At 38.6% G+C, this 25,618-nt stretch overlaps 1 long non-coding RNA gene across 12 annotated transcripts in view; it reads left to right on the top strand.

The window, feature by feature from the left end:
* Positions 1 to 25,618, top strand: part of LOC140627662 (uncharacterized) — a 527,802-nt gene that overhangs the window by 218,532 nt on the left and 283,652 nt on the right. For 9 of the 12 annotated variants that reach the window (XR_012026304.1, XR_012026308.1, XR_012026303.1 and 6 more), the window contains 4 exons: positions 1,748 to 1,918; positions 4,623 to 4,757; positions 6,092 to 6,294; positions 10,069 to 10,438. This is a non-coding gene — a long non-coding RNA (uncharacterized lncRNA). The remainder of the gene's footprint in view (positions 1 to 1,747; positions 1,919 to 4,622; positions 4,758 to 6,091; positions 6,295 to 10,068; positions 10,439 to 25,618) is intronic. The other 3 variants (XR_012026307.1, XR_012026315.1, XR_012026311.1) reach the window with 3 other exon arrangements.

Here is a 25,618-nt window from a genome sequence, read left to right as displayed (position 1 = left end):
AGAGGTAGAAGCAGGCTCCATGCAGGGAGCCCGACGTGGGACTCGATCCCAGGTCTCCAGAATCAGGCCCCGGGTTGAAGGCGACACTAAACCGCCAAGCCACCCAGGCTATCCACCTATTTGGTTTTCAAATATTATTGGACACACTTAAAAAAAATCAAATTATGCTCTTTACAGCATTTATGTAAAGCTTATATAAGTTATCGTATTATAAATTCATTCCTTGGCCTCTCAGTTATTTCCTGTTATTTTAGTTTTCAGACAAGATGAAATTCAATCACTTAAAAAGAAATTTACAACCAGGCCACTACACAAACCCCAAATTCCAAAATTACTTTTATTCTTGGCTTCTTTGGAAAAATGTGTCAAGTTCATTCTTTCATGTAGGTCCAGAAGTATGATCAGGATGTTCGGATTGGTTTTGACCATTCTGTAGAACCTGCTCGTGTTCGCTCTGAGGTATAGATGCTGCATAGTGCAGTTTGTATGTGACCTAGCCAGGTAAGAGGAGAGGACTTAGCTCTCTCCCGAAACAGAAAGGAACAGTAAATTCAGCAGTGCATGGCCGCTGCAGTGATGCTCCGAGAAGCTGTGATTTTAGCATTACACACAGTCTACAGATACATAAAATCGTATCAGATGTCTTTGAAGTGTCTATATAAGTCGTGATGGTGACAGATGCGAAGAATCTAAAGTATTCAGAAGAGAATGAAGCTGCATATAGAGCAGTTAAAAGAAACACGTGGTGTAACTTGGTTTGAGCATCATGGAGTGGATTTGTATACTTAATATGCAGCTTGAACATAGGCAATGGACTACCCCTCTTTTAAAGCATTTGAATTTGTTACTAGTGGCAAAAATAGGGGGTCAGGATAGCAAAGAGGGCTTGAAAAAAATCATCCTGGATGAATGCACCCCATCCTCCATTTCATGCCTAACTTTTGGAGGCATCATTTGCTGGTACTGTTAAATCAGGGAGTATGTATACACAGGAAGTTGAATTTTTCCATTTGAATTTTTTATTTCCAGCCCTAAATTAGAAACTGTCCAAATATCCACAAATAGAAAAATACATTCTCTTATATTTTTGGATCTATGCCATGGATCATAATAGTGAATACCTTAAAGTATGCATAAAATGGATGGATCTAATCAGTCTGTCTGATAATAAGTGGAAAAGAATGTAAAGACGTGCCTTTTACGTATCAGTTAGACAACAGGAATTATCTGACTAAATTCTGAAGATGGGCTTATGTGGGTCATGTGAGAGCAGTGACCTTGAGTTGTGGGTGAGGTATTGGACGTAGAATATTAGGGCGTGGGGGAGACAGGCAGACAAGGTGCAGTGGTCTTTCCAGCGCTGTGATCCTTCTGAGTCTTTCATCACTCTTACCACATGGGCCAGTCCACCAGCACGAACCATGAGGAGCCCCATCCCTTTTGTGTGTGCCTAGGAGCTCAAAAATGTCAGAGACAGTCCCCTCAGAAGGAAGCTATGATGTGAACACGCCAGTATTTGGCTGAAAATGTAGTCCTAAACGTGACCGGTTTAACCTGCCTGTCTATCACAGACTGTTAACCTTCATAAGACCTCTTAGAAATCTGTACAGGGGTATGTAATTTATCCAGAGCTATTTGCAGGTTCAGTATTTTGGATTGTCTCAACTAACAACTCCAAAGCTATTCTCTTAATACTATGTAGTGCCATGCCAATGACTGTGCTTCTTGTTTTATGTTTTCTTCCTAGGATTTATACACTTGTAGAATATGACCACTGAAGGCGAGTGAAGAGATGATCTCCAATCCCACCCTTTTTCAGATAAGGAAACTCATACAGAGAGGTTGCAGCAACAGTCCCAAAACACAGGGTTATGGCAGAAGGTGGTTCATGCTTCCTGCAGGTGTTAAATGACCAAAGGTATATTAAAGCCCTTATGTTTTTTCTTCCGTTATAAAACTGCAGGCTTAATGGATCTGTTTTGTTAATCACATCTTAATTAGATTCCTTAAAGATTTTCATTAAGTTCAAACTACACCCACTCGCACTACTATTTTTCAGTGCTACTATTTTTCAAAAGCTATAGGGTATTTAAATTTTAAAACATCAGAATTCTTTTTTTTTTTTTAGATTTTATTTATTTATTTGTGAGACACACACACATACACACACACACACACACAGGCAGAGTCACAGGCAGAGGGAGAAGCAAGCTCCCTGCAGGGAGCCCGATGTGGGACTGGATCCCGAGACTCAATCCCGGGACTCTGGGATTACGCTCTGAGCCAAAGGCAGATGCTCAACCGCTGAGCCACCCAGGCATCCCAAAACATCAGAATTCTAATCTGCTTAAAACACAAAAATTTTGAGGACACCTGGGTGGCTCAGTGGTTGAGCATCTGCCCATGGCTCAGGTCGTGATCCTGGGGTCCTGGAATGGAGTCTTGCATCATGTTCCCTGCAGGGACCCTGCTTCTCCCTCTGCATGTGTCTTTGCCTCTCTCTATGTGTCTCTCATGAATAAATAAATAAAATATTTGTTTAAAACCACAACAATTATTAAATGATTTTAAAATGCCACCCTGGAGTTAGGTTGTCTGTGTTAGAAATTATATTCTTCATGAAATGTTACAGTCTGCTTTCTTGATCAGCATCATTTTCCATAATACCAAATGTGCTTCAGAATTATAAATTGTGAGTTAAAGATGGTCTTTTGATCAGAATACCAAAACCTTGTCTGCTAATCTCTTCTGTGGGCATTTCACAATTTTTACTGCTATGTGTATTTCCCGGGATATAACTTTTGATTTGTTAAGACAGTTCCCTTTTGGTAAATGTTTGGGAGGAGGTTATTTGGCTTAATATTTCAAGAACAATTAAGAACATTGTGATAAAGGCATAAGAGCCAATAGGTAAGGAGGCTTTTGGGCGAGTTCCATCTGCTCCCTGTATAGTCGTGGGACCTCGCAAGTACTGAGATTTTTGAACTTGAGTTTTCTTGTGAGGAAATGAGTATAGACACATGTATCTAACAGGAATGTTATTGGGATGGTTTACAAATGAAATATTCCATCCAGTACTAAAATATGGTATGGGCTCAATTAATGATATTTACTGTTTTCTTCATGGGTCTTAGAATATCCTTTTCCAGAGAATTATGATATTTTCCTTCTTATCATCTGCCTGCGGTACTTCACTTTTTAACACATTTGGTTTATGTATTGGGCCTAAACTTACAACTTTATTTGCTCTGATTTTTATCTCTCTCTAATTTTCTGTTTTTGTCCTTTGTAAATGAATAAAGCAGTTATTATGTTATATAAAAAATAATGGATAAAGACATCATCCATCCCATTAATTGATTAAAATGCCAGAAAATACTGTAATGAATGTTTATCGCACTTAAATGTCCCATGAGAATCCTCAGCTGACATAACATTTCTCTAAACATGTGAATATACAATAGTGGATCCCAGATATGTAGAACCCAGAAAAAAAGGAGCCTTGAAAGCCCAGAGCATCTGCAGAGATATTTGCAGATTCTCCCCTTGCATTTGCAGAAGCTGGAGATACTGTAATGTTGGTAGCGGGGTCAGTGTCCTCCCTCCTTTCTGAGAGACTGAGAGCAGCCGTGCATAATGGCTGTTTTAAGAACTGTGCCTCAGTTTTGTGGGTTTTTTTTTTTAAGATTTTATTTATTTATTCATGAGAGACACAGAGAGGTAGAGATACAGGCAGAGGGAGAAGCAGGTTCCATGCAGGGAGCCTGATGTAGGACTCGATCCCAGGTCTCCAGGATCACACCCTGGGCCGAAGGTGGCAATAAACCCCTGAGCCACCTAGGCTGCCCATTTTTTTTGTTTTCTTTAAAGATTGTATTTATTTATTCATGAGAGACACAGAGAGGCAGAGACACAGACAGAGGGAGAAGCAGACTCCCTGTGGGGAGCCCGATGCGGGACTTGATCCTAGGACCCCAGGATCATGACCTGAGCTGAAGGCAGATGTGCAACCACTGAGCCACCCAGGTGTCCCACAGCTCAGTTTTGCGAACCACTCTCAGAAGTTAGAAGAGTAGTAGATAATGCTGATGTACTACATGGGACTGTATGCTCTTTGAACTCAGAGCCACCATTCCTGGTGATTTCAAAAAAAATTTTTAGGGCAGTTTTAGGTTTATAACAAAATTGGGAGGGAGGTACAGAGGTTTCTCATAGAGCACCTGCTCCCTCACACATAGTCTTCCCCATTATCGGCATCACTTTCCAGAATAGTACATTTTTTACTAAAGATGAACATTGGCCCATCATGATCACCCAGCATCCCCAGTGTACCATAAGGTTCATGATTGGGGTTGTACATGCAGTGGGTTTGGACAAACATGTAATAACACGTATCTACTATCATATTGTCACACAAATAGATTCACTGTCCTAGAAATCCCCTGTGGCCTGCCTCTTCATCTCCTCCACTCCTCAACCTAATGCTTTTGAAAAAACATTAAAAAAAAAAAAGTCACACATGATAATGAAAAACAGAAAAAGAGCAGATTCAGGAAGTCATCCATGACCTTGACATTTTTAGAATCTGTTAACACTTTCTCCTATCTTTTCTATATGCACAGGCTTTGAACACATGGGCTTATAGTTTTATACTGTGTGGTCACAGCCATCCATGGTGCTTCTAGAACAGTATGAGAATGGCTTTCATGTTAACCACTCGTGAGTCAAATAATGTCTTATGTGCAGGAAATATAATGGTAAGCATTGTAATTAGTTTTCTTTGTTGCTGTAAACTCGATTCATTTTCCCGTGGGAATATAAGGAAAAATATGTTTATATATTCAGAGATACATACAGAATGCAGTGTAACACAAATAGGTACTGATTTTCCTTTTAAAAGTGTAATTTGTAATCCTTTTCATGGTCCACCGAGACTATTTTGTATTTTAATATATCTAATGCAATGTGCCCTTTTCACGGAGTCATTTTGTTTTGCAAAGATACAGACTTCAGTACTTTGTAGTAATATAAAGCAGAAAACTCAAGTCAGTAATCAGATGAATAATTACATATTCTCCCCTCTACTTAAATGTGTACAAGTAACACCAAATTTTTATGGTGTTAACTTGTAATAAGAAAAAAATATTCTGCCTCAAGATGCTCATGAAAACAGTCATTTTTCTTTTTTGGCAATGCCTTTTGGGTGGATACATATTACTGTCATCCTTTAAAAGAATTAAATACAAATTGGAAACTAAGTGAAGAGAAATAAAATGCCACAGAAATTTCAAAGGAAGATTTATAACTTGGATATTATGAACAACGTTACCAAACCTTATGATCTCTGTATCCATCAGTCTTTCTTTGTACAGTGTATTTCAGACATTTAAGATTAATAGAATTAAGACTGGTAAATTTCAGAAGGATCAACTCTGGAGATCCTCAGATAAGATGATATGACCAGGATGCATTACCATTAAATCTGTCACTAACTTAAAGATAATTAAGTAGATTCTACAAAATAAATTTTTTACCAGTATATTCCAGTGTGAAGGAGGGAGGAGGAAATGGAAACATAAGCAAGAAAGACTCCCTTGATCTTTCCAAGTAATATGGAATGCTTGCCGTAATTGTATGTAAACTGTACGTAGAAGACTGGAGTCAGGAGCTAATCACATGTTTGAAAATCCAGATAATCTGAAACTATGCCAATGATGAAAGAGATAGGGAGTCACTCGATGAAATTAGCAACACACACTGGAACTTCTATAAAATGCAGCAGTATAAAGGTGATTTTACATGGAGAACAGTATTCTAAAATTCAGAAAATAATTAACTCTTTGGAGGAGATACACAGTAAAATTGGGAAAAAGTTGGATTCAACCATATTTTTACAGGGCCATGTATTTGGAAATCAACTGTACTGATTTGTGGTGCTTGTTTAACTGTATTGATTGAGGAGCATGGCCAGTTGATTTGGAAAACGAGTTCAGAAGGGAATTAGTTTTCAGGAGTTTTTAACCGAATGAGATATTTTTAAATCCCTATAATACAATTCAGTCTTAACATTAATTTGTGTGTCTCATTTCAGCTTTACTATGTCCTTGGTGAGATCCAACCTTACAATTTGTAAATAGGCCCGACATGGCTATTATATGATTACGAGTCAATTTCAAGGATTGATTTTAGAGATGGATTTAGTAATATCTGTGACATTTGTGGAACATGGGGCATGTTAAGGAAGACGTTGAACATTTGGGACAGACTTCTGCTAAAGGCATAAGGAAGGCACAGGTCAGTACTAGTGTTCTAGGTATGGTGGTCGTGGCCAGCACATTTTTAATTTTTTTGGATAATATGTCCCATGTGTACAGTGTCACTAGCTTTGTGGCTTCAAGTCATTTTTTTCTGTGTCCTGTTGCCCATTAAGGTCAACAAGAGACTTGTTTGTAAAAATGCTAGTGTGGCTTCTAACTCAGGGTGACAGGGTAGGAAGCTTATGAGAAATGCCCCTCTGTTTTTCAGAGCTCATTTTTTAAAGTTGATTTGAATGTGCATCAGGAGCCAAAACAACTGTCTTGAGTCATAAGTAGGCTGAGGTTCCGTCCTTCTGTTCTTCTTTCATTTCTCTTCGATTAGCAAGACCTGTTTGAGCTATCTGGTCGAAATAGTTACTTTTCATCATGTTTTAGAAATATCTTTGTCCATTGCAGTGTCGAGTCAGAACACTCCTAGAGCATTCTAGATGAGCATTTTCCCTGAGGAGCGACCCACGTTATAGTCTGCAGAAAATGTTTCAGGCACCCCCACTTTAAATTAATAAAACATGGCTGTGGAATCACAGAAGGCCCAGCATTGGCTTGAACTCACAATGTCAACGGGTTGATTTTTGTTTCTTATGAAGTGGCCAATATGTGGTTTGGAGCTGTGATGATGGGAAATTTTGGTAACATTAGGAAACCATCCTTCTGCTTTGTAATAATCCAGGAATGTATAAATACTCAAAAGCCGAAAACAGTTTAATAATATGTCTGAAATCAAATAGTAAAAGGAGGATCCTGTCTCTTGCCTTGAGCTAGTTTTAATGAATGTACCCAGTGCTGATGAAAGTAAATTAACATGCAGAAACAGAACCAGGAGGAAGCTGTGAATCGGACATTGACAGTGTACCCCCAGATGACAGGTCCATAAAACCTAGACCCACAGCTGCACCTGGGTGGTACCTGTCCTCATTTAGGGAGACACCCTATACAGTCAGCCCTATAAAGGTATGTACTCGGCCATGTATTCATTCATGTGCAGATGTGAGAAGGGAAAAGCAAAACATTTCATTTGACCCTAAATATGTGTTGTTGTTGTTTTTCTTCTGATACTAAGGAAATCAGCACATTTTCACGGGCTCCGGGAAGTAGTGTGAGCACCTCAGGCAGCGTGCCCTCCCTTAGCTGTGCTGTTGCCACTGCCGTGGCCGCGTGAACACTGCCTACACCTCAGAGTACATGGGGTGCTTTCTTGCGGGGGCTCAGGGAGCGTGCCCAGCATCACTCACAGCGGCGGGTGGGAGCACGTCTCCTGCACGGATGCCTTTCTGCTCTTCCTCAAGCGCATCCGACCCTGTAGTCCACTTCAGATGGGAAACTTACAGTCATCCTGATGTACGTTTCTTGTTGGCAGTGGGCCATCTTCTGGAATGTCCAGGGCTCTTACAACGCTGTGTCTTGTAAGAATAAGCACACGCCTTATAAACCATATACTTCATTACTTATTTCGTTTTTAGTCATATTACTTACAACTCTGATGGAATCCATTCCATTTCTCATTTAGTTTTTTGCTATTGTTGTTGTTTTCCTAAAGATGCATAAATTTTTACTCCTAATTTGGACTCTTTGCCTCCAGGATAGCTTCTCAGATGTTGTTTGCTTGCTTCCTTCTTTCCCTCCCTCCCTTCTACTTATTCCTCCCTCCTGGGTTACTTCAAGCACTTCTTGGAACCCAGACATTCTCTTTTTCATATTTTCCTGAAATATATCTTCAAGTTATGTCATCAAGGAGACTGTGTAGGACATAAATTTTATGAAGCCAGAAAATGTTTATGCTTTGCTCCTTCAGGCTTGATTAATAGTTTGACTGGGTTTGTATCACTTTTCCTAAGAACTCTGGGATATTTTATATGTTCTTTATAATACTCTTTATTTTATATAACCACACTCATATGTGAAATGTCTAAGGCCAATCTTAATCTCATTCACTTGTAGATAATCTACCCTGATTATATATTCTACTGTCTGTGAAGTTTATCTCATTCTTGGCATTTTGAAATTTCACAAGGATTTGAGTTATTCATTTATAGCACTTTTGACCTAAAACCATGTGTTTCTGACTTTATAGTTTTAAAAATAATGTATTCCTGTTTGTTTTCTTTCTTTATAAGCCTTACTGGTGTGATCTAAGGTTTTGATTGAGCAACAAAATCACTTATATCTCAAATTGTATCTATTTATCTTGTAGCTGTATGTTCTAGGAATTTCCTTACTTAGTCTTCCATTCTTCCAATGAATTATTTCCATCCTTACATTTTTATTTTGCAAGTACTCTTTCTGGGTTTATCATGATTTCCTTTTCACATAAATGTAATTTTTGTTAATAGATGCAAGACGATCTGAATACCGTTGAGGGCTAGGTCTGTGTGTGTGTGTGTGTGTGTGTGTGTGTGTGTGTGTGAGATTATCTTTCCTAAATCATCTGTTCCCTTTGAGATCAGCTTTATCTTTAATGTACAGAGCGTTTGTTTTGTTTTTTACCTTACCTTCTGCCTAACTTTTTCCTGAGTAGTGACCTGGGGTTTTCAGACAATGAGGTTGATTGTACAAAGTGGTTGGTGAGACTTTCTTCCCCTGTGGTTTTATGATGTTCCATTTTGCCATTGCTTTCCCCAGTGAACATGAAAGCCATCCAGGTATTCAGTCCAGATGAGCAATTTGTGGACGTAGAAGGTTTTGTTGGATTGAGCTTTTGAGGGTTGGATTTCATATTACAAAGTTCCTGAATGATAAAATAAGGATAGTCCTTACCCTGGGATACCAGAACTCAGCCTGGTTATTCATTTTCTCCTGGCACTCTTTCAACTTGGAAACTTAGGGAGCCCTTGAGTGCTTGTTTTGTGCAGGCATGAGGGAGGCAGCGTGACAAACTGCCTAGGAAATCTCCCTGCTAGCCAGCCTTCATAACCCAGCTCCTTCTACTCTCTGGCCTCTACTTCTTGTCCTCTGAGTCTGATTATCATTACATAATCAAACACGTGTTCTGGAAGATGGGTTGCACTGCTCAGTTTCTTACATGAAGAGTCTTGTTGGGGTTTCTTGTTCAGAGATGAACTTCTTCTAATTTTCTTACCAATTCTGTGTTCCTTCTTGGAGGCTGTTGTTTTTAAATGGGTGTCTGGGAAGGAGGAAAGACTTCTGATTGTTCTCCACCCACAATGTTGAACCAGAAGATGCCAAGAGTTTATTTGTGCATAACTAAACTTACAGAAACATAACTCCGTGACCACATTTTCATACATGTAATACAGTTTGATGATTCAGATCTGAGACACACAACACAATTTGCACAATAAACCCACATTACATTAACTTTTTTTTCTTCTCCCATGAAGTAAAGAGATTGGATAAGCCATCTATAACATTCCTTCCGTACTAATGTTCTTTATCCTGCTACTGTAACATAGTATAAAGAAACATTTAAAACACTAAATGAAATATGCCCTTTTTGAAATTTGTTCACAAACAAAAACCTCCAGTTACTAAAGGTACTCTTTTCCTATGAAATGTTTCCATTTTATGTGACATTTACACTAATCACTTGTAACTTGACCTGATTTTATTAGAAATAAGTTTCATAAATAAAAATCTAGCCTAACTTCTGAAAGCACAGAATATAAAAATACCTTTTGTATAGATTTTAACAAAAATATTTTGATTTTGTAAGTATGAAAGTGTATCTCAAACACCTACTTCTTCAGCAGTTTTATTTTAAATCTCAATTGTTTTGTTTTCACTTTTTTTCTAGAATCATGGACATGGAAGCTGAGAGTCTGCCTAATGAACTTAAGGCTGCAGAATGATGTCTTCTCTCTCTTTGAATAAGAGCAAAGAAAATACCTTCCAAGTAAGGACTCCTAGATTTTGGAGTTTGCATCCATCCTGCATTCATCACATTTATTTTACATCTGACCCCAACTGTTTGCCTAAATTAGATTGAAAATTAAGGAGCAAAGGATGCCCGCAGCAAAGGAATTGCACATTTTTGGAAGTTTGAGCAAAACAGCAGATGAAACATCAGCTGGGCATCGTGAGCTCGGACTCATTAAAGCAGGCTGGGAGTCACTAAGAGAAATAGGCCTAACCTGTGCAACAACAGTGAGGACTTAATTTGTGAGGTAGGTACAACGTAAAAGTAAGGTGTTTTATATTTCATTTCATCTCACTACTACTAGGAATTAGCCACTCAGCGTTTGGTATTTTTATGCCACTTGAGTCTAATCTTCCTGTATTCTTTTCTTTGTTCCCTTCTTTGAAAAGTCAGTGAACAAACAACAACCATGACCACAAAATGTTAGATCATTTGGTGTATGATGTCCTGGGCTCTGGCATTTTTAAAACTTAGATGTGTATTGTATTTTTATTTTAAGGAGACCTGCATATCCTTAGATACTCTTTACTACGTGCCCAGATTCATTGTTTTGGGGAATCTGCACAACCTTAAGCATTGAACCAAGTGCTTGAAGGAATAGAAGGATAAATACAATGTAGATTTTGCATTTTATGAGCTCAGAAGGCTACAAGAGAAGCTGGATGGTGAGGCATAGACTTCCCAGGGCCATATTCTTGTGCCAAGGAAACTAGAAGTGGAAGAGACATTCATACTACACAGGAGGTCTTCATGCAGTAGGTTACATCTGAAGTCAGTGTAAAGAACAGGCAATGTCTTGCTTGGCATGTGTTTCATACTTGTGCAAAGGCAGAACTTAGAACATGCTAGAAGAAGAGCAAATGCATCCATTTCAATGGAGCAAAAGGTGCATGATGTCAAGAGAAGGGAAATAATGCCAGAAAAGTAGACAGCAGACAGGTCTCAAAGAATATGAGTCCCATCAGGAGAGTTTTACAACTAATAAAGCATATAATAATGATTAATGAATAGTTTTTAATTATCAACATAGCATGGTCACAGCTGTGTTTCTGAAAGGTGAGTCTAGTGGTGGAGAATAAGAGGGACCTCAGAGCAGAGACTGTATATGAGGAGTGAGGAGGTTCTCACAGAAGTTTCACCAAAGTCCAGGCTGAAAATCAGAAAGGGATGAGTTTGAGAGCTAGTGTAGATAGTGCAAGCAGTATGACTTTAAGCAAAAAGCTAGAGAATTAATCATGGACACTTGATTTCTAAATCGCGGATCCTTAGTTTGGATAGAAGACATTGCTATAGTTTTCTCTCATGGTGTAACACATTACCACAAATCTGGGGGGCTTCAAACAATACCTATTATTAGCTAATAAACAACTGTTATTAGCTCACAATTCCCCAGGTCAGAAATCTAGCAACATCTTGCTGAATTCTCTGGTGAAGGCCTTAGAAAGCTGAAGTCAAAGGGTAGGCTCTGATCTTTAGGCTCTGGAAGAGACTCAGTCTCCAGGCTCATGCACATGCATGAAGAATCCAGCTTCTTGTAGGACAGAGGTCCTTGCTTTGTGGCTGGATATTTGGCAAGGACCACTCTCACTTGCCTTCAAAGGCACCCAGAAGTCATTGACACCTTCTCATGCTTGGCATATCTGTGACTTCCCCTTCTGGTGACAAACCAGAGAAAATGCCAGCTTATAAAGGACTCCATGTGACAGGATCAGACCCACTAGGATAACCTCCCTTTCCCTTAACTCAAAATGAAACGATCAGTAACTTTATTGACATCTTTCAGAAACCCTTTTGCCCTGCCCAGGATGTGAACTTTTACATCTGAGGTGTGGGGATCCGAGCAGGGACTCTTGCGTCTGGCCATTGTACAACTACAGCATCTCTCAAGGAATGACTCTGCCACAGGAGCAGCACATCTGTGCCTTTTTCTCCTTCACACCAGCTGTGTAATTGGTTGCCTTTTACATTTTAATTCAAGAAATAAAGGCAAAGGAAATGCACAGGTGAGGAGATAAAGAGCTGCAATAAGGCAAAAGTGCTCCTAAAATAGTACTTTCTTTGAAAAGTGTGGGGTAAGCACATATGCTGTGAGTTGGCGCAAAATCGAGCTTGTCAGGAGCTGGGAAGATATTCAGAAATGAAGGAATCTGTCACCACTCAGCTCATGCCAACAAAAACGTCAGACCACATCAGCAAGGAGGATATGAATTGGGTTGCAGTAATGTGATAAAAATAGAGAATTGTAAATGTAGGCGATTTCAAAACTGGCCAGATCTACAACCTGAGAATTACAGTGCTTATTTTATGGCCACAGGATGAAAAAAGGCAGTCATTTGAAATTTATAACAGTTGCAAGTGTAGAGTTCTGACTTTTTGTGTGTATGTGGCTATTACAGAGCCTTCTGTCTTCTAGAGATGGATGGAATCCCATAGACTGTTTACCTCCATCTGTCTGTATCTGTGCGGACTCTGCGGCAGAAGCACTGCACTTCACAGAATCTTCATTTTGCCTTTTAATCTCTTGCTGCTCACATTAAGAGAAATTGCTGAAGTGAATTCTATGATGGGGAATCAATTTGGCTCCATATTTAGCAGAGTAAAAGGAGTAGAGTCAGAAATGGAATTGACAGCGAATGGAAATAGATTTTCTAATGGGACTTGTTCTTTCAGATTTTTTTTTGACTTAAATATTATAATACCACATTGCAGTCATGACTTATGATATTGGAGCCAAAGCTGTAAAGACTGTTGTCTGTCAGGACAGTCAATGGGACTCCCCAGTGACATCAAGACAAATTAGGAAGTACATATTCTTTGTTTATAATTTATCTGTATTCTCTCCCTCACCTTTCTCTCTCTTCACATATTTTGCTATCTCTTTTTTAATAACTATCATTTAATTGTTTAGGTTTTCTAGGTGTTTAAAAATGCTCATAGTATCTTACACCTTTGTCCCACATTTAAATGAAATATGTTATAGTTTTTCTTCTGATCAACACGATAATATTTATTTTCAACATATTCCTTCTGAGGCTCAGGTGTTGCATGGCAGGCTATGGCTTTTATGAGAACTGGTTATCGTAATTTCAGACGTACCGCCTCTAATACAACCAGCATGCTTCAAATCAGTGCAGGGTGTTAAAAATTCCAGTTATGATATTAACACTAGACCTGTATGTAACTACAGAACTATAACTTATATTTTTAAACTTAAGTTACTGGAAACTAAGTATGTATAAGGACTGATAGACTAGAAACGTCATGTAAACTTGAAAGAGACTTTTGGGAAGTATGAATTTTTTTACATGGGAGACAAATTTCACAAATAATATACAATGGAGTTAACTCTCTTGTGAAATAACATGTAGTTTCATGGTCTACTCTCTTTAATATGGGAATGTGGTACAATTAAAAGAAATATATCACATTTTAAATTCATTGTATCTGCTGGTCTCAAATATTTTAGGTATTAAATATTTAATTGAGTTAGTGAAGAAACAAAGTATTTAAATATAGATATTTTATCATAATATCTAAGTAACTCAAAGATGATGGCATACCAATGACATTTGTTAGATATTGTAAACATAGCACTATACAACATTTCTTAGTTGTTGTGAGTTTGGATTTGGAACAAGATCACAACGTTAAAGTTGAACTCTTTCCCATTCTGTGTTTCACATTTTGTTCTTGGCCCAAGGGAAAATCACTTTGGAATGCAGTCGGAGTTTTACTTGTGGGAATGGGAAAGATGTGTGTAGGGTTATTGGCCTACATTTTCCCAAAGGAAACTTTAAAACCCTAAATGTAGCCTCCAGCTAATGGTCGTCTTAGTTTTCTAGAACTAAAGCACAGATGAATTGTGAACCCAAGAAGTCTATCTTCATGCCCAGAGAGAAGCTGGCTCAGAGCTTTGGAATGCCCTGGAATCCATGCTTGGATGCCTTTGGTTGGTAGAAAGAACAGAGAAGTGAGACGGAAAGGGGAAATTCTAGCCCCTGTAACTACCAGTATGAAATGACAAGTCAACGGTTAAATACTGCTTCAGAAAGGATTTTACCCCCAGAGAAAAATTAAATCTCTTCCTTCTCCACATGTCCTAGAAGAGCAAAGTCCCATGCATCATTTCCCAATTCCAGAGTTTCTTTTTTCTTAAAGTGAAGATGAAATGTGTGTTTGTAGAGATGAGGCTTCAATTATGCTTTTACTGTGGCTGAGAGGGACCCATAAATAGTGACCTCAGAGCACAGAGGACAAGTAGTATTTGGACCCCAGAGATATGAGCAGTCTTGGCCATCTTGGTGATGATCAGCACCACAGGAGACTGGACAGAGCCCAGGATTTGTTTCTATCCTGAAAACATGACAGCAGCTGAGACATAAACAGAGAGATTTAGGCATATTCACAGACTTGCAACCAAACAGCTCTACTATGTGTAAATAGGAAAGCAGGACCTTAGAAATTCCTGGGCATGATCACCCTCACACACAAGTCATTATAATGAGTAATACGACATCACATTTGTGATTTGAACATCAGTTTGACTCCAGTGATTGTAGATGACTGACATGTTTGCATTTTGGTCTCTCAGTTTGGTCTTAAAATTTCCAAAGCATCCCACTCAAGAGTGAACTATGGGGTATGATGAATGTCTCATAAAATATGCTTCAAGTCCTTATAATTACTAGCATGCATTGTAAGAGAGAGAACAGTATTTTTAAATAAGAAGTGTTTAAAATACAATCCTTGAAAGATACTTTGTAACCTGAATGTTTGGTAGTATACAGGTTGATTATATAGCATCACTGTTTATGGATTTAAAATGAAGCTGAGAGGGTACCTGAGTGGCTCAGTTGGTCAAGCATCTGACTCTTGATCACAGTTCAGGTCTTGTCTCAGGATTGTAAATAAATCATGGGGTTACAAGGAACATCATAGAGAATATAGTCAATTGTACTGTAATGGTGTGGTTTGGTGATAAATGATAGCTATGCTTGTGGTGAGCATAGCATAATAAAGAGAGTTGTCAGATCACTCTGTTGTACACCTAAAACTAATGTAACATTGTATGTTGTGAAATCTATATCCATTATTAAAAAAAAAAAAAAAGGACACAATGACAGAGTTGTCATCAAGTGCCCCAAGGGCAGTTGGGCTGCAGTAAGCCACCAGAAGAACTCACTGCCTTTTTTCTGTAATCAGTAAGCAAGTGAGATCTAATGAAATCCCAAGAGAAATTTGAAGCCACCAAAATCTCTTATTTTGAGAGAGAACTCTTTCTTTTTCATAGATTTATGTCAGCTTACAGTATAATATTTATGAATATCAGCCTGATTTTTACTACTGTGACTTTAAAGTTAGTGTGTCCTCTGTTTTGTATTTTTCCACTCCTAAGATGTTCTTTTAATTTTGAAAATAAAACAAATGGTGATATCCAAAAGGGAGCATTTCTCAAGGGTAAGGGTCATCCAGACATCATGTGTTCACATAGAGACTGGAGAACACTGACAACCATTTCCATAGGGAGGTGTTTCTTTGCACAGCATCCTCATCATTTCCATATACCTTGGACCAAGTAATTCAGTTAGAACATCGTAGTCTTACCTGACCCTCTCATAAGTGGTCATTGTAAGTATTTGCACCATATTTATTGCATGAATCCTGGAATGTCCTCATGGAAAGAGGCTGTCTGTTATTTTTTGGTCTTTATGCCAAATTCCTGGGCACACAGCAGCCTCTCTGCAAACACTTGTCAATCAAATTAGGCTTCAACCATGGGAACACAGAAATAAAACTCAGTCCAATTCACTGGAGACTCCTTGGAAACCCGAGAAAGAACACCAAAATCTTAGCACAACGGAAGACTCAAAGAGTGGCCCAGAATGATCCTGCTCCAAATTGTACAGAACTTTAGAGAAGTCTCAGATACACTTTTCATTGACAAACACCCTGGGAAAAATATGTATGCACCTTTTAATATTTAGCTAAAGGAATATTTGTTAATTTATTCTAATCTGATTGCTCAGGTTGATCCAGGATAGCCAAGGAAATGACCAGGAATAAGATTAAACTTGGACTTTTATACTTTTTACATCGAAGAAACAGAATTTATATCAGTATTTTTTATTAAATTAGTCTGTGATTTCCATATGATAAATAGTATTTGAAATTGGAATTATTCATGTCTAAGTATTTATCTTACTATCTTTGTAATAGATTTTTTTCCTTCAAGGCCATGCATGCAAATGTTGTTTTACTAATTAAAAGGAGATGGTCTATCTTTTTAATTCTGTTGAGAAGAGGAAAAAAAGAAAACCCTTAAATTTAGAATCCTTAACAATCTTTTCTTGGTCATAAATTCTGGGATGAATATACAGCTTTTATTTATGAAAAAGAAATAGTCAAGATTATTTGTCTCACATTATCCTTGTGATAATGAAAAATTATCCTGAATTTCATAATCCTGAAAAAAATTATGTATTAGAATATAAAGAGGATAGAGTGTGAATAGAAGGATAGTTTTAAAATTGCATAAGGAAAATGAAAGAGTCAAGAACAGAAACATCAGCCACCCACATTAAAATCCTATAGAAGGCTTTTTGGAAATGCAGATTTCCAGGGCATAACCCTGGATATTGTGATTTAGAGAGACTGAACTAGAGCCTAACAATCTATATTTTTTATTTAAATTCCAGTTAACATAAAATGTTGTATTAGTTTCAGGTGTGCAATATAGTGTGATTCAACCCCTCCATACATTACCTGGTGCTCATTATGGCAAGTGCACATAAAAGCTAAATTGCATTTTATAATGCCCTGATGGCTGAAGAAAGTAGACCTATGGGCCAGATGTAACTCTACCACCAGCAGCACGAGTGCCACTTTCACCTTCTGAAAGCCAAGCTCAGGAGTAGAGCTCATCCCAGGCAGTGTCCACCATGCCCCAGGCTTCAAGCGCTACCTAAATGTGGATGTCCCCCATGTACTTTCTCTGTGTCCCTCACATCTCCTTATGTGTCCCTCACATCTGCACTTGGGTGTCTCAGTGGCACCTGGAATTTGAACATGACTAAATGAACCAGTATTGACCTCAAGGGAGTCCCTGACTGTCGCCCTTCCTACCGTCCACATTGCATCCATCTGCCAATGTTTCCTTTTAAATACCTCTCACACCATGCTATACCATGTCCATGAGTGTATCACAAATTGCTGTCAAGTCTTTCCTGGGAGTAACTTACTGAGGATACCACTGATCAATCCTTTTTCTTTTCTTTTTCTTTTTTAAGATTTTATTTCTTTATTCATGAGAGGCAGAGACACAGGCAGAGGGAGAAGCAGGCTCCATGCAGGGAGCCTGACATGGGACTCAATCCTGGGTCTCCAGGATCACACCCCGGGCTGAAGGCGGCACTAAACCGCTGAACCACTTGGGCTGCCCTCAATCCTTTTTCAATACAGCAGAAACAGTTATCTGTAAAGAGGTGATTAGGCCCCACCTTGATCCCCTGTCACCTGGAGAATTCCTTAATCTTTACCATTGTTCCTACCAGTTCTGGTTCCAAGTTATTGCTCCAGGCTTACTGGTTACTGGTGTTCTGGTCTTTCTTCCTGAACAACAACACAGAGTTTTTTCAGTTTCTTGAGCAGACGCTGCTTCCTCTGGCCAAACCCCTTTGTACATAAACACTGTTCCTTCCCCTGCAATCTTCTTCCTTCTCTCCTCCTCCTTCTCCAAGATTAGTTGTTTATGTACTCATGAGATCTTCATTCTAAGGTCACGTTCCCATAAAGTACTTCCTGAACTCGTAGATTCAGTCATGAGGCTACATGCTTTAGGTCAACACTGCTTAGTTTCCTTTTTTGCTACTTATCACAGTCCATAACTTTTTTTTTTTTTGTATATTATTGTTATTTTCCTTAGCATTGGTCCTGATTACTATTAACCTATAGTGCTAGGAATTATTTATAGGGAAAGATATTATATGAAGGCATTAATAAATAGGCAAATTAGTATGTTGGAGGATATTAAATATTAATCTAAAGAGGAGAGTTTTTATTTTATTCTGGAAGTGAAGTTTGCATATGTGTATTTTGTTTTGTTTTATTTTTTAACAAGGTAGATCATGATACGGAGTTAACTCTAGGCAGAGAAGACATTAACTTTTGGTGACAGACCTTTGGAGGACCTAGAGCAGAGGCTGGTGGGTGTTAAGAAAGTATAAACAGAATCTAATGTAAGATAGAACCACAGCAAGGGCTGAGGGGAGGCAAGGGGGCACAGATTTCAGTGAAGTGGTAAGGTTCAATCTCTAGGACTTGATGCATATGTGGATTCATGGGGAGAGGAAAAAGGTGAAATATGAGTCAGAATGGCTTTTCAGAGTCTAGCTGGATATATAGAAAAGCAGATGGCACCATAACTCAAATTAGGAAAGTCTTAAGTAACCCCAAGACTGGTAATTCTAATTTTCTGTCATAATCATAGCTAAAGAGATGGACCCTGCTATACCTCATAAACACCATTAATTGCATCTCATTCAATTAAAAAATACTCCAAAGTGGTCAAAACCAGTATGTCATGAACTGGTAACAAATCGTATTAGTACATTGTCCAAGTGTAAGGGGAGTGGTTTCATGTAAAGCAGACTACATAGAGATTTGTAATATTGGAGTTATTTTTTCCTTACGTTCATTTTTATATTTGTAAAATGATAGTAACAATCTTTAGGCAAAATCTTAAGTCTTACAATGTCTTCAGATATTTTCTGCTTTCAAATTCTCTGTGAATGAACCAGATAAATGTAGTAGAGTTGATCTTAGAACTTAAATTATATCAGTTACTATAAAGGAACTTTACAGTATCCATGCATCATTTTCTTTTTAGGATACCAGGTAAGCTTGACCCATTTTGGTTTTGCAGATGTGATGCTTTTAGGCATTAAGAATCTAGAACAGGATGAGACACCTGGGTGGCTCAGTCAGTTGAGTGTCTGACTCTTGGTTTTGGCTCAGGTCATGATCTTGGAGTTCTGAAATCAAGCCTCCAGTCAGGCTCCGCACTCAGTGGAGAGTCAGCCTGAGAGTCTCCCTGCTCCTTCCACCTCTCTTTCTATAAAAATGAATGTATAAATCTTTTTTAAAAAATACAGAAGTAGAGATTTTATTCAATTAACTACTAAATAACTAGAAAAGATAGCAAGGACAGGCAAACAACATAAACAATGAGATGTCAGAATGGAGTATCAATGTTCGTTTGTCCAAAGTCTACACCTTTTCTATCCAGTTTTGCATTATTCAAGATTAAATAAAATTTAAAAATCAGTTCCTCGGTTGTACTAGCCACCTTTCAAATGTGCTTCCATCTCAGAAAGTGCAATTATAAAATATTTCCATCACTGTAGAAATTCCTGTTGGAAGCCACTGGAAGGGTTCTGCAGTGTCCTACTCCAATAGCCGGCATATTTGGAACTAATATTATTAGAAGGAGCAATTGATTTCTTCCTGTCAACTTCCTCAACTGAAGAGTTCTTTTAAGGACACTTTGCTTTTTCCCTTGATTTAATAATGTGAATTGGACTAAATTGTATTGTAGCTCAAGTGAGTATGCATACCAGCAGAGTAAATGATGTGTTTCCCAGCACGGAGAGTGGTGTTGAGATCCTCTAGGAGACAGGGCAGCTGACAGTGAGAAGGTCAACGTTGCCTGCTGCCTGGGTTTTCCGCTGTCAATGTCAATGCATCTGAAAGGTTCTTGCCAAGATGTATTGTGCTGCGTTTTAAATAACCAATGTTCACGTTTCCCTGTGATTTCAGAGGTTGAGCAGAAGGAGAGGAATGATGGATAAATAAATCTTACTAGCTCCCAAAGGGCAGTGTATGTGCGGTCACTTTTCTTACTGGTTTTAACTCGTTTATTCAATTAGGTTTATTGGGCTTACCTCACCCTCAGACAATTAGTGGTAACTTACAGAAACATTTACAATGGCCTAGGGAAAATAGAGGTAATTAGAATAAAGGAAAGTAAGGTTAGGATAATAAACGCACGCATGAGCTAACTGCTTGCTTGCAGAAGCCATCCTGTTGAATGCTGGTTTTGAAGCAGGAACTAAGGGTGACCCAAGAAGCACAGCTCGCATGTCCTCAAAACACTTCTCCGCGGATATTACAATCCCCCACCTACCTTTCATGATCACTGCACAAATATGATGTCAGCTACTGCTAAGAAAGTGGTTTGCAGCGTTGCAGGTTTATACTGAAAGGCCAGGCCGCGTGACTTCCCGACTGACACACGGGGCCGAGTGCGCACATTCTTCAGAAAACTAATGAGGCCGATTACAGAAACACGATTTTAAATAGACGTCCATCGGCAGCCCGTCAGAGCGCCAACTGAAGAATCATCCTCAAACAGTCTTCGTATGGAAGAAACTGTCCATTGTAATGGAATAACTTTATAACTTATTTCCCAGTTACCTGCGTTTATGTCATACAGTCACTTCTACTTTTCCCCAGTGATATGCATATGCCCAGCTGTGTATAGATAATTATAACTGTTTTCCTATATTTAAGATAAGTGTATTCTGAAACAGCTGGAGTTAAAAGTGCAGCTTGTGGCGAAGGCTCAGAGCACAGCCACCCACTAGGGGATTTAGCCTACCCTTGACCTTGTCAGCGCAGTGTTGCAAGTGACCTAGTCGCCAGCAGCCCACAGGAGATGTAGGGATGCTGTTACTTGATCTCTTCCTATACCTTATCTCTCAATGTCATTTACATACCAGTCTGGGCTCCTCTTTCAAACAAAGCAATCGCTGGGATAATTTGGGTCAAATTTTATTTTTCCCGTTAACTAGGTAATTACCTTCTCTCTGTTATAAGTAGGCAGCCAAGGGTAGACACTCAACTCTAGAACTAATAGGTTGCAGACAACCTACTTGAAGGCCTCCCCTTTCAGTCTAGAGATCATCAGCCTCCAAGTAAGCCAAAGACTGCCTGGAGGTAAATTAAAAACAGGAACTCATTTGCTGTTTTGCAAAATCTAAAGTGACAGTGGGGGGCCCAAGAAGTTACATTTACATTAAAATACGACTTTTTCTTCCTCACAAGATTATTTGTAACTCGCTAGCTTAAGTTATAAAACCACATGATTTAAAACTTCAAGCATATAACTTTCTAAACATGTAAATTAAAACTAGGAATTTCTTCTTAGGAAAGGGGATCACTGCATGTGATATATATATCAGCAAATTGGCTGGTAAATGTAATAAAAAGTCCTACATCATTTTAACATCCAGGAATGCTGCTTTAAAGGGCATCTAAGATAAAATGACTGACTCAGAAAAGAAGTACGCCATATGTTGGAGTTACAGAATGTCATTTCAGGGATCAAGAGTGAGTTTTAAGTAAGTATGATTTTTCCGGCCATAGTGATGTTTTCCGAGGAACGGTGATATTTAAAAATGTAATTGTGGTTTAATCCACCAGCACTATCTTTCTCCCACTTTGTTAGAAGTATCTGTTTCTATTGAAGTCAGATTGTCCAGTTTTGGACTAATTTATTAGCGTTGAGCAGACATGACTGACCTTTGTCACTCATTTGAGAACCTAAAGTCATAATTTAAATATGTTTTTAAGATGCTGGGTGAAACCAGGGACTTTGTAAATGCAATTACAAACCCCTAAAATTAGAAAACAGTTAAAATAGAAACATATTTTTCTAACTTGTAAGCTATAGTTTGCAAGCTAATCATAATAAATTTTATATATGTAAATAACACATTTTATTTTGTAGTGCAAACAACTGCCAGTAAATTCTGGTCAAAAGGATTTCATAAGTATTTTAATTTATGACACTTTATCTGAGATCTTTCAGCATGGATTTCACCAAAATTACATTAATTTTATGAGGTGAAATAATTTTCAATTTCATTTTGTACTATATCAAGAGCTGATGCTTATGTCTGCTCTGGCACTGATTGCTTCATGCCTTTGAGCAAATAACTTTTGGTCTTGGTTTTGTCTGGGAAATGAGCTGCTTGACCTAAAGGATCTCTAAAGTCCTTTGGCTCCTAAAATTTCTGTATTTCTAAATGATAGAATTCAGCCCTTAAGATAATCGCCATTAGGACTTAACAAAATTGACAGTAATTTCTCCATTTATTAAGTGCAAAATACTACACTCAAAACTTTCAGAATTCTAGTGGGGCAGAGAGAAGCACAAACAAATGCATCCAGAGAAAAGTGAATTATAAAACTTATTTCTGTCAGAGTATCCCACAGGCAGTGATGTACAGGCAGAGGAGAGGGAAAGGTGGATTCCTTTTTGGAAGAGGTACAGATTGTTTGGGACTAAGTGTTGAGAGGCCTTGAAGGCTGACTTAAGAGTTGTACTGTCAGCCCATCCCCATGACTTCACAAAAACCATATCATGGTTGTTAGCATGATGGGATAAAATGTAGAGCCCTATGCTTTAGGAAGAGGGTCTCAACAGAATTATTTAGATTGAATTGTGCCTGAGAATGATTGGGATGTTTCTGATGGAGATGTGGAGGCAGAAATTCAGAGCCACAGAAGTCTGCCCAAGCTCCATTTTGTTGACTTCTTTCCAATGACCTACTCATTTTCTGTGATGATTTTTCCCCTATTTCTTTGACTCTTCCATCTCAATTTTCTTTTCAAGATGTACTTCCTTACAAATTCCTATAAATAGTGTTTTCACCAAAATAGTGTTCTCAGCTACATTTGCTGACAAATATTACATATTTTCCTAGTAATGGAAACTTTCTCCCAAATCCCCACAGTTCCCATGTAGACACCACTGATTGGATAACTCCCAAAGTTCTAGCTCTGTCATGAAACCCTCCAACTTACTCATCCTTATAGCCTAGAAACTGTTAGACTTCTCTGGTTTTACCAAGGGCCCCTTAAAATAAAGATTCTCAAAAACCAGTGTATTGTTTCCTTCAAATCTGTACCTTCCACATCCTCTCCTGGATTAAAAGCACCACCATCTACATAATGGATCATGTCCCAAGCTTGCCTATAGCTTCTGTCTTCCCCCTTATGTTTAATAAATTGATGTTTAATCACATTCTAAGTCCTAAAGATTCAATCTGCTTATTATTTCTGCAAGCCATCTCTGCATTGCACCAGCTGCCACTTTAAAAATTTTAATTATCGGGGATCCCTGGGTGGCGCAGCGGTTTGGCGCCTGCCTTTGGCCCAGGGCGTGATCCTGGAGACCCGGGATCGAATCCCACGTCGGGCTCCCGGTGCATGGAGCCTGCTTCTCCCTCTGCCTATGTCTCTGCCTCTCTTTCTCTCTCTGTGTGACTATCATAAATAAATAAAAAATTTAAAAAAAAATTTTAATTATCGTAACACACTACAAATTATGTCTTACCTGTGTAAGGTAAGACACAGGTATATCTTTAAACTATTCCCACACCAAATCATACTCCAGACTACTATTGGAGTGAGAAGCAAAAAGAAATCTGTTGCATAAATCCCTTTGTTCAGTTCTTTCAGTGGTTCCTTATTAACTTTCAGATAATATCCTACTTCTTTAGCATAATTGGAGGGGAAATTTTATAATCCTGCCCCTGGTAACCTGTAAATTTCCACCTTATCCTACTGTGCCCTCCATGTTTTGGTGTTTTGGTCATTCTTTTTGTTTATTTGTTTGTTTGTTTGTTCTTTAAGATTTATCTATTCATTTTAAAGCAAGAAAGAGAAAGAGAGAGCAAGCATGCACAGGGAGGGGCAAGGGAGAGCAAAAGAGAAACCTTAGCAGACTCCATGCTGAGCCCATAGCCAATGTGTGGCTCAGTCTCATGACCCTGAGATCATGATCTGAACCAAAACCAAGAGTCAGGCACCTAACTGACTATGCCACCGAGGGGCACCTCTGGTCATTCTTAATGACCTGCAGTTTCCCTCTCTACCTGTCTATGCTAATTCTCAAATCTGTTCTTAAATCTTACTTCTCTGGATAGCTTTCTTAGGTATACAAACATCTATTCTTACACTACTGTTCCATACGCATGTCTCTTTCAAGCATTTACACTGGTGTTTATCATTGTGTATTTATTTGCATTTACCTCTTCTTTTCTCTTACACCCTGAAATTCTTCTCTACCTAGAATGTACACTAATATGGAGCACCTTCTTGATTCTCAGTTAATAGTTATGGATGGATAAACACAGAAATAAGGAATAATCCAGAGAGTAATAGTAAATCCTAGACAAGTGCTGTTAGAAAGTATATGGAGCAAGATGGGAACATTGAGGCAGAGTCACAGCTGGCTCCTCATACCTTGAAAGAGAGCATCACAAGACTGGAAGCTTGCATCTCTTTGGGGCTAGAGGGTGTTTAGTGGTGCTAAACATGCTCCAGGAAGAGTACTATGTTTGAACAGATGAATATGAATTCTTGCCTCAGTAGAATGCATTGTAGTCATTTGAGTCACAGCCCCATGAGGATGTCCAGGAGGCAGTCTGGAAGAAAAGTCTGAGACTGAGACAGGAGGGCAAGTCCCTGCCCTGGAGATGTAGTTGTAGCCTGGAGGTGGGTGATACTGCCAAGAGTTTAGAGAGAAAGATGATGACCGATTATAAATCCTGAATCAACATCAACATTAAGGGGCAGAAGGGGATGGAAGAGGAAGTGCAATCAAAGAGAAAGACAGAAGGCAGGGAAATTGGAGAAAAACAGAAATCAAGTAGAAATATATTCTGTGGTTTCAAATGCTGCAAAACTGACCATTTTTAGGTTAAAAAAAATCGTCTTGTGAAGCAAACTCCAAAAACAGTTTCAGCTTCATAGTAGAGGTGGAGTCTGTTTTGCAGAAAGCTAAAAGTATTAGAAAGGGTAAAGGGGAAGCATTATTGATCTTAGAATGTTATTTCAGAATATTATTATTTTCCTGAAAGGGAAGAAGAACAGGTGCAAAAATTTAAGAAAAGGAATTGAAGTGGAGTTCTTTCAAGGCAGGAAAGTTAAGCATATCTTCAGATTTAGATGTTCACAAGGGGGAAGTGGAGACCAAGGATGAAGGAGACAAGTTAGATAGTAAAGGAGCAAAGGTCCAAAGAAGACGGAAGGGCCGTGAGCTAAGGGAAGGAGGGAGATTTGGTGTTGATACGCAGAAAGGTTGTGAATCTAGCTGAGGTAGAAAGAAGCACTGAACCAACAGAGGAAACTTTGCAGGTGCAGAGGGTAAGAGTGAGTGATGTCATAACATGATATTAACACACAAAATTCAAAGTACGAAAAATCCGTCTCTTAAGAGTGAGGGATCTGTGCAAGAAAGAGTGGTCTCAGGCATAATAGAATTAATTTTGTGCAGAAACCTGAACACCAATGAATTAGCACTGCATATTGATTCACTTATTTAGTGATATAAAAATTGTTCATTATTATGCCATGAAATAAG

This window comes from Canis lupus, chromosome X (genome assembly GCF_048164855.1).
Source record: "Canis lupus baileyi chromosome X, mCanLup2.hap1, whole genome shotgun sequence".
In the NCBI taxonomy this organism is placed as follows: Eukaryota; Metazoa; Chordata; class Mammalia; order Carnivora; family Canidae; genus Canis; species Canis lupus.
Note: the sequence above shows the minus strand (reverse complement) of the source record. Positions and strands in the feature narration are given on the sequence as shown.